Here is a 10,607-nt window from a genome sequence, read left to right as displayed (position 1 = left end):
TACATTTTATGGACACAACTCTTTTCTACGCTTGTAAATTGTATTGTGGTTGGTGTCAGTTATTATTCCGTGGGACTAAGATGTCAGTGGAAGCCATGGTCACAACATTGATTATTAATGCTTGTAGGTAGGGGATAAAGGGAAAGCGTAGCTAAGTGCTCTAAAAAGTTAAAACTAAAAAGCTGCGTCCGCTGATGGAACCGTGACCAGTGCATACCTTAGTAAATTACATATGCGTGACGATAAAGCAGCTTGAAGAGAAAATTTCCTAACTCTTCGACCTTGACGATCCTGCTAATCACCTGGACTATAATCAACTTGACCAAACCGGGCCACAGAATGATTCGAAAACATTTTAAATACTCGACTCTAATACAGGATGCCATCCTTCATTCAAAGGGTAATAACCGTAACTCAAAGCTCTGAAAACGCAAGTACCTATTGGGAGTCCTTTTAGCATGATTTCCGGCGATGTCGAATGTTATCTTTCCCTGTTGGCCCGGTATAAATAGCTTTTTTTTTTACATAGGTACAAAACATGTACGCGGTCCAAAAACTATTTCCTTTAATACTCCATTCGTTAAATCCCGAATGCTAAACTGACCTATCTGTCCATAGGCAGAAGAAACGCCTACCCGTTAGACACATACCCATTAAACTATTATCACCTTCTTATTGAGCCATTCTGACGCCATTTACATCCTGGTGGCGTTGCCTTTGCTAACTCTAGACCTTCTTTAGGGGTTCCAAAAAAGTATCCTGGCTAATATTAAGATCTTTTCCCTACATGTTTTCTATATGTTTTCACACCTGCTAATTACTACCGCCTTGTGTGCCTTTAGGAGAGTCCTTCACCTTTTCTGTTTATTCAACGCAGTATCCGTTCATATCGCTGCAGCATGCTATACTAGTTCTGCTATGGACACCAGAAAGTGCCTCGTATTTTTTATAGGGCTTCTAATTCTGAGCATACATCTTGCTAAGTTGAGTGCACTGCGCGGCGCCTTTCCTGCTCTATACTGCGCATGCCCTGCTGTTGTAAATCCAGTATCTATAATAACATCTGAGTATTTTACCTATCTTTTGATCTAAATTGGGTTCCTTTTACGTTTATTTTGAGTCCGGTAATTTTTTTCTGTCTGTTAAGATTACCTCGCTCTATTCAGACACATTTGAAAAACGAAATTTTTCCAAATGTCCAAAAAAATGCAGTCCAACGTGAAGGCGAGAGCCTCATCCACTTTATCTTCTAGCTCCTTCTTAATTCTTTTCATGATAAACGTCATAATCAACGTAGACAATTCCGTCTATATCATACGGCATATCTATAATGTTTAGCATCTCAACATAGGCAAGGTTTCACAGGACTGGTATCAGAACCGACTTTTGGGATTACCGCTGTGACGTTCCTCTTCAGAGTCCACCCTAAAAAGTTCCAGATAAGATTTCTTTAACGTATGGTGAGGTATCTTCGTTTTCTAAAGATTCAGTCATGACTCCCAGTTTTTGGTATTGAAAGCGTTTTTATCATCAAGCAGTACTAGAATAGCGTTGTTCCCTGTCTTGAGCGTGCCAGCCTTTCTTCTATACGTCCTATCAAGGACTCTCTGTGAGAGTTAATTTACGTACTTCAGTTTTTACTCCCGTTGGTGGGATCTAGTCTAATCTAAGCTAGATATTTCCTGTTGTGAATTTCCTTTATTGCCTTATTTGTGAACTTAAATAGAAAATAGGAAAATAACTTCTTTCTGTTACATGCTGTGAGAGATTTAGTGTTTTTTTAACTTTTGTCTTCTTACTATTTTTGACAAGGGTTTTCAGAGTCTTTGTCTCCACGATAGTTTGCTTTCCGTAGCGAAGCGCTCGTTCTTTAAAAAGAACGCCGCAGCCTTATCTAAACAAGACGAAACACAAAAATATTTTTATTCCAACCCGGCATAGTTACCATTCGGCGACTTTGATCGTAGTTGGTGCCCATGAAGAAATATAATGCTTCCAAAGCTTCTTTCTTCGCAACCCTTTTATTCGTCTGATATATGTATCATAAGTATCTCTTCCATTGTCAGTTTTTTATTCTTATTATCTTTTGAAGTACCTAGGATGTGGCGTATATCTGTATTTAGAACCACTTACCCGGTGATGGTGAGCAAAAAGTCCTTTTCTTCTTCATCCTCCATTTCTAAGGCGTCACTGCTAGTCGATGTGCCTACTTGTCCTCGGTCCATCCTTGTTGTTGTATAAGCCGAGAGCAAAATGACTGTCAAGTCTTTCCATGGAAATCTGGTCTTTATTGAAATCCTTCGTTACAAATTAGGAATTTGATTTGTTTGGCCTTTGGGATACACCATCCCTCTTGACAACATCCTTGGAGCTCCTCTCTTGGTTCCTCCCGTTTCTTCCCCGAAGCTATGCCCATTTGTGTTACTAGCTAGCACTTCTACTCTTTCCCCTCATTGCTTACTGTCTACTTAAGGTGATTCCTTGGGGTTCTAAGATATATTAACCATTTGATCATGATAGGGATTTTGGTATTTTCCCATTCTCAATTTAGGAAAATGTAATCAGCTCCTATTCCAATCCGTTCACCCGCAGACAAGTTTCGGAACAATTACGTTTCAACCCTGATAAAACAGGCACAGTCGCATTATATTAAATCTACTATTCGTTTAATCAATCGGTAACAATCGCGTTAAGTGTAATGGTACCCATGGCTGGCACCGCTCAAGCGACAATATTCGCACCAAAATTTTGAACATACGGCAGAAATTCATTCCTTTCAAGATCACTCCCCGTCTTTCGACGTGCCATGATTTGATCTAATATACCACGTGTTCAATTTGAGATGGTGGCTGTTTTGTTATCAAGGACAAAAAGGTCATCCAGCGGCGTACTATTATTGATCGCCCCAATCTCCCAGTCCAGTAAAGCAGATGTAGGATAGCAATCTGTGAATTTATCCGGTTGCTCTCCGCGTAAAGGTTGGCACTCGGCTCACCACCGCAGTGACCTCAAACCCCAGATTCACTAATTTGGCCCAAAAAACTCTGGCAGATCACAAGTCTTCGCATTTAATGTACTGACCGAGTCACTGAGCTCCCTATTCTCTTTGTGAAACACCAAACCACTAAGGACAACGGCACAAATGACTCAAATTCCTCCGGAACTCGGAGGAGGAATTCCGGAGGAACTCGAGTCAAACGTAACCGTTCATGACGAAATTAGAACTGGAACCTAACCTAGAGCTGCTCGTGTTCGATGGCAGCAAAAACCTCCACGCCCTGCTTCTTGACCGTTCCGTGCTCTTTTTCGTCATAGATCTATGGGATATGAGGAAATTGTAACTGGTTTCGTCTGCACCTGTTCACAGGATTTGAAGAAAGCCGGTTTACAGCAAACCCACGCCATAGTAGCCTCAGCCCATATCTTAGAGGGCGTAGGCAGGTAACCCCATTAACAAAGCCCAAGAAATTACTAGCCTGTCGAGTCAACTAAGAAATGCTTATGCCTCTTACAAGGCGCCAATCAAGCATATTAACAGGGCCCCATTTCTTTTATTGAGTATCAGAATCAGGGGGAGGCAGGCATTTTCCCTCCAGAAAATTTTGGATTAACTGAAGGCTCATATTAACCTAGAAGCAGCAGGTATTGCAATGACCTCAGTTGCCACAAGCAGGGACGAAAATCTTCTCAACCGAATAAAAAGATGAGCTATAAAACGGTATCTCTTGCGCAAACATGTCGCAAAAGGCCTAAAAGTAGAAGTCGATATCTACTAGGCCACAGGTTCCTCGGCTGAGAGAAATTAACTTCTTTCTTAATGGGGACTTCTGGGGGGATTGCTTCGGAGTTCTGAATGAAACTCAAACTGTCGCCTATTACCTCTAAACAATTGGAAAACCCTCAATTACGAACATTTGGAAAACGGCAGTACCTCGTTGCCCTGCCCCGAGCCTCCATCAAAGGCCTTATTTCGCGCAAATTTGTTTGGGCGATCAAGATATAAAGCGAAAGGATGCTTCTCAGTCTTACCATGTCTCCAATACAAGGACACAGACCACCTGGCTGAAACTGCGACGAGAAAAGCCAACACTGCCAGAAACGCCCTGAACCATCTGGTGAAGGACTTGCCTGTGACAAACTTCCACTTCTTTAGTTGTGGCGTGAATAACCACAGAGCCATCTTAACAACATGCCCTATCTTTAGTAGAGTTCTTGACGAAAACCCAGCGATTAGCCTCAAGAAGTAGCCGCTAAGCCTCATTCCGTAAAAAAGAAGCATGCGGCAGGCCTGCTTACCTGCTCGGTTTGTTAGAAAAGGGCTTTGAAACTATACTTGAAGCAAGGACCTTAAAATATACAAAAGGTAACAGTTTTCTTTCTGACAACCAGGTCGGTTTCAAAAAATATAGTTCAGTTCAATCAGCTATTAACAAGGTCTCACGAAACGCTGTTCAAATCAGAAAAACCAAGACCCAGTTGAAAAATCTAATCTTAATCATTCTTCTCACTCAAACGAGCTTCAATATAGTGTTCACATTATCTCAGCATAATTGCATAGCAGCAGAACAGTTACAAACAGAGGGGCTATTTTCTTTGTAATCGCAGGAGTCTTCATTAGATCCGCTGCCTTAAAATTAAACCTACCATAATGTCCTGTGCTTCTACGCAGATGATCTTGCGGTTACGGTCACTCGGACGGCTACACACCGTCTGTGATCTAGAAAGTTGTATAAATCTGACACTGAATGAGACCTCCACAAAAGAAAACAAAGTGGCTCCTGTCAAGTTTGAGACCGTCCTGATAATAGATAGCAAAGGGTGCCTTAGACCTGTCAAATGTCCTAGCTTGCACATTTCCTAATATAGCCGGACCGCGTGAAGGAACAAGAAAATTCCTTATGGCAGTCATCGACCCCACTGTTCTTTTTGGAGTCTTAGTCTGGATCAAACCTGCAGCTGTTGAAAATCTACATAAAAAACTATCAGGAAACTCAACAAACCCTTTCGCTAAAGGTATCTTAAAGAGAGAGGACAGTCAACAAAAATGCAACTTTGATTCTAGCGAGAGTAATCTCATGAGATCTCAAAGCGAAGGAAAGATGGATAGCACAGGAAAACTTCACAGGAGAGATAAGCGGCGATTTTAATTAAAGAACAGCAACGACAACTGGCCGTTTCACAATCCCACTTACAAGAAACTAGACTCAGAGCCATTATTATCGATATTAAGATTTAGATAACAATACCCCAGAACGAGCTCTTTGTTCTTGACCCAAGGTCTAACTCGACACGTTCAGTTTCAAATATGCCTATTCGAAATAAAAACCTTTTGGAACTATGTGTCTTCTAATTAACTCGGACAGAGTATTACGCCTTTTACACACTACCAGCGTGTTCACGTAAGAAATATACGTATTGAGAGTATCAGTCAGTGAGTCTAAAGGCTTTGCTGACAGATGAATTCAAAAGGTTTGCGCGGTACACCTGCTAAAAAAATGTTGATGTGTTCGTCGACCAAATAACTAGAGATCAAATAGAGCTAATGAAGATAAGACGAATTAGGTTTACAAGTGCGGAAGATGATATCACTGTATTGGCCTCACAAGGTAAGTTAATAGCAATTTTGCGTGCCACAGTGGACCTACCTGTCTAAAATGGTGTCCTACAGTTGTTAGTACAATCAAAAAGATCTGGGCAGGCCCGAAATAATATATAACGGAAAAATTGTTAGTAAGTGGTGTTCCCAATGGGATCAGGTCTAAGCGTCGGAGTCGAGTTACACACTCGGCCCAGATTAGGTAGATTTGACTCTGGTGGTGTTTGGTCGTGCGTGAACTACATTACTCAAGCTTTTCAAAAATTTAGGTGCAAATAAGGATGACAAGCGAAACTAAGCAAAAAACCCACAACAGACGCAAACGGCTCGACAACACCAAGCGCCATACTCACGGGGAGATCTCATAAGGGAAGCGGGAGCCTTCTACAGCTTAATCATACCAGAGTGACTCGACCCAGTTAAAAGTGCCTCAGATTAGTTTCACTCAGGTTAATCGCAATTGAAGTTCAACCTGCTCAAAGTATAATAAAAGATAGTGCAGTCCAATAGCTGACCAATCAAATAAATGCATCTAGACATTTCACGCACTATCAAGCTTGATCGAACCAAATATCTGCACGCAGTTTTTCTCCTGTGAGAGCTGTTTCCACTTGCTTCCTTATGACAGCGCATATGACGATACTGTGATTAAAGAAGCATTTTTAAAGTGCTGTGAGGAAGACACTTACTGCAGCTAGTGTTTGGTCTCCCCACCTTTGGCTGCAATTATTATTGCAACTCGGTTAGGTATGCTGCAAATGCGCCTTTATACTATCCTCGTTAAGCCCGGGTCCTTGACCCACACTTAAAGCACTATATGCTTGAGTTGTGGGACGTTCGTGATCTCTTATCTGGCCTTAACTTGCCTTTTGACGTAGTGCCACATGTTTTTCATATGATTTAAGTTGCGTAAATTTCCAGGTTACAGCAGAATCCCAACACCATGGGCGATAAACGCTTCAGAGACACGCTGTGCCATGTGACATGGCAGCTTCCACTGACATGAGAATTAATCGACGAAATCTGGAGCTCTTGCACCGTAGATGGAAATCCCGGACAAACATTTAAGCAAAGCCCGGATGCTTGGGCTACTGAATTACACAGGACAAGTGGAATCTTTTACCAGAACGCCGGTACACGCGTTGAGCCTTAATATTCAAAATCTCGACGTGTAATTCATTTGAAAAGCACACTGTTTCCTAACCCATCATTCAACTTGAATTTGCCTAGTCCATTTGAGACGCGCATTTTGTCATCAATATTTGTATCGATACCGTTATAAATCGATCTTTTTTTAAAACCGGTTAGAATGATCCTGTCTGCTCGCTACGTTGCGCACTACTTTCGATGTTTCCTGTTTTTTTATGAGAGAGAAATTATATTCTTCGCCTTGTAGACTACATTGACAACTGCTCTTTTCAATAATTCAGTTACTTAGCAATTTCTCTTCGTAATCGCTTTTCTTGCATGTCTGATTATCAGAGTCCGCGCGTTTTTCGTGAAGTCTTTTTGTAATCCCATAAATATTTTGCGTTTAATTACAAAAGCATGATACTTATTGAAATTTACTTCAAAGTAATCTGTGGTACCAAAAATGTTTTTGTCATTGAATAGATCAGAGCAACGATAACTGCTATATAACATCTCAAATCATTTATGTTTCTCCAAAAACAGAAAAGACGAAATTGGGTATCTGAACTGCGCGTAATGGCTTGAATATCTATACATGTACAGCCATTGAATTGCACGCCTCAGTAAAGCCTTGCTTTTCACAGTAAAGGAAAATGCTTCTTCAGTGACAGTCGTCACATATACTATCATTAGGAAGCAAGGGGAGGCAGCTTTCGCAGAAAAAACCACATGTAGATATTTTACTTATTTACTTCAGATCGCAAAGGTTCCTCGATCACATTTTCGAGTATGTGAAATTTCTAGGTGGCCTTAACTAATGGAATAACTGTACCTACAAAAGAGCGGCCCCGATACTAGTAAGTTAGCCTAACATGGCACTGATGAATGAGAAAAAGAATTGGGTAACAAGTAGCTAAAGGAGGATTCGCCTTATAATAAACCACACCCATCCCATTACCTCAAAAAGGACTTGAGAAGGGTTTGCATGGATAGAATTGATTGATATAGGTAGTCTTGCTAGACTCCTTCCAACTGCTTAAGAGGTGACTTTGACAGTTTCTGGATGTCAATCGATTCGCGAGTATTTCAATGGAATTATATTGGCAAAGCTCCATTACTCAGCTTTTGTTTGATAATTTCTTGTATATCTAGGTACGATTTGCCCAGTAAAAGACTAAGTCTCACAAACTATATTGTAGTGTTACTTAATACTACTAGTTGTATCTACTCTTTCTCTAACTAAATGACTGATTTATTTGGGAATGACTACAGTTGTATATATCATGTTTTCTCCACTATAAAACACTCAAAGTGCATTATGGACTACGTGGGTTATCATCACAATCAAATCAAATTACAGTTATTCGCTTTGGCCGGTGGTAGTCAAAAACGCCCCATCGATCTTTAAATGTCTTTGCTTCTAGTTTGTAAAATTAGTCGTAAGAGTTTCCCAATACGGCTAGGTAAGTTTTCGGACAGCAGTGGTCAGCCTGCTGAAAAAGCAATTCCAATGTTTTCTTGAGAAAAAAGCTTTAACAAGATCTAATTATTCAGGATTCTCCGCAATAATATTCCATCGAATAATACCTATCTCATACGTTGTAATCAGAGCTGTCGTGAAATCAAAAGAACTAAAGGCGTTTGCGAGAGGCAATTGATAAAACGATTTGATCGCTCATGCAACAGCAAGTTCTGCCATTGACGGAAATGGGACACTTTAAGTACAGGAACCAATTAACATAAGCAAGAGGTAACCCACAAGGTTCAAGGGGTCAGTGGCTGCCGTCCTGCTTTCCCTACTGAACTTCATCATTTCCCTCTTGTCATGTTTACAGTCAGTCACAACTTTGTGACTGTCCTGTGGAGTAAATGCAGCAAGATCTAATATCTTGCTGCATTTACAACCAATCTGACCCGTGTATCATTAAATCGTATGCACGCAGAACGTCTTCGACTAATTTCCTCGATTCCATTATTGGATCAGGGATTATTTTAAGGAAGATGGAGAGCAAGAGTACGCTCAAACTGTTCCTCTAAACCAGGGCACTTGTCTGTGTGAAAAATGAGTGTTTGGCTACTCTGTGGTCGATGGCTATCCTATTTTGCCGAAGAATCGCAGCAGAAGTTGATGATGTCGTTAAGGGCTTCCATTTTTGCCAGCTTCAGCATAATCTTATCGCTGAGCGCTGAGTTGAAGGCACTTTTAAATCGACGGACACCACATATAGAAAATGATGCCGCGTGACCAGTACTCTTGAAGCCATCAGGGCTCTGCACATTGTTTCTGTGGAGCATTTCCTTTGGGATTTATGTTGCTCCTTTGGCATGTATGCTTTCCAAATTACGGTCAATTTTTTAGTCAGCGAGCCGGGAAGCATAACATACGCTTTTCTTCACAGTTACCCGTCATGATGACGGTGTAATTGAATCTCTCATTCTTTTAGAGGTTAGTATGATGCAGGTTATATGACGGCCAAAGGCAGGTTGTTGCATTCTAAGTTAAGATGAATATTGACTCATCGTAATCAAAACTTATGAGAGAATTTTTGAAGCAAAGCGTTTCACTTTTCGGAGACGAAAGTAAGCTCAACTTTCTTTTTAACATGAAGTTCACTTACTGTTGCAGTATGCATTACGTTTCCTTCTGTATTAACATCATCAACCACCACCCCATAACATTGCCTTTGTGGAACTCATACGCTTGTAGTTTAATGCACTTTCCCCCATTCTAATCTTATTTCACAAAGATGGTGCAATAATTTTTTGACATTCATAGCTCATTTTGTCATATGGCTAAACCAACCATATATTTCGAAAGCCTTTCAGGTATTGTCTAGTGAGATACGCAAACAATAAGAGTTCACAGCTCTGATCGCTCTTTCGCCAGTGCTCAAGCATTACAGCAGAGTTGGTCCCCTTTGTACATGTATATATATATATATATATATCTATATATATAACCCATGTATACGCTGAGTATACCCATAATACGGTGGACATATGACAAGTATGTATCACTTTGACCGGCTGTTCGATGAACAGTACATGTAAAACATATAAAGACGATAACATAGCAGTACGGTCTCAGTTACATCAGGGCTCAGAAATAAGTATGGCAGCAGTCATTTTTAGGCAGCTTATATACTGAGATAGCTGCTATGAGCATGTGCGCCTTTCACAACGATGGCATTACAGCAAAGGTTATTCACATCAAATATTATAAATAGAACGGAGTTTTTTTTGTTACTATTTATCTGCTGTGCTATATGTGTTTTTACATACTCAGACTTACACATTTAGATGTGTTTATTTTGAATATCACTTCAATATATGAATGACACTTCGATATCTATGGCAGATTGGGTCGACTACTCTCATAAATGTGCGGTACGGTGGTGTGAAAATATCAGTTACATGATATGAAGTAAAATAACGAAAAAACTGATTCATTCATAGAACCACTCATCAAAAAATATACATATACACCCTGTACATTATTGTCCGCTATATACACATGACCAGGTAGATACACCGCTCACCGGGTCGAATATCCAGTCGCTTTATGTAGAACGAATTTAGCAGAGTGAAGTGGTCAAATAGATACAGTTTAGTTTACACTTGATACTTTCCGTATTTCATAAAACGAAGCTTTTGTTTTTAATATACGTACTTCCTGTAGATTACATGATGATGCTGTTACCAGCCTTCATTTGCATAACCTTTTTTATCGTTTGGGGTCTCAATAGATGAAGATTAAGCTGCTACACCGAAGGCAAAGATTTGGCCATACAAATTAACGATATGGCTGTAATAGATAATAAATAATCTGAGCCAACAAATAGCAGGTGTTTGTGCTGGAATAGCTCCATCAGAGATCCTG

The sequence above is a fragment of the Varroa destructor genome, unplaced genomic scaffold (assembly GCF_002443255.2).
Source record: "Varroa destructor unplaced genomic scaffold, Vdes_3.0 BEIS01000002.1, whole genome shotgun sequence".
NCBI classification, from domain to species: Eukaryota; Metazoa; Arthropoda; class Arachnida; order Mesostigmata; family Varroidae; genus Varroa; species Varroa destructor.
Note: the sequence above shows the minus strand (reverse complement) of the source record.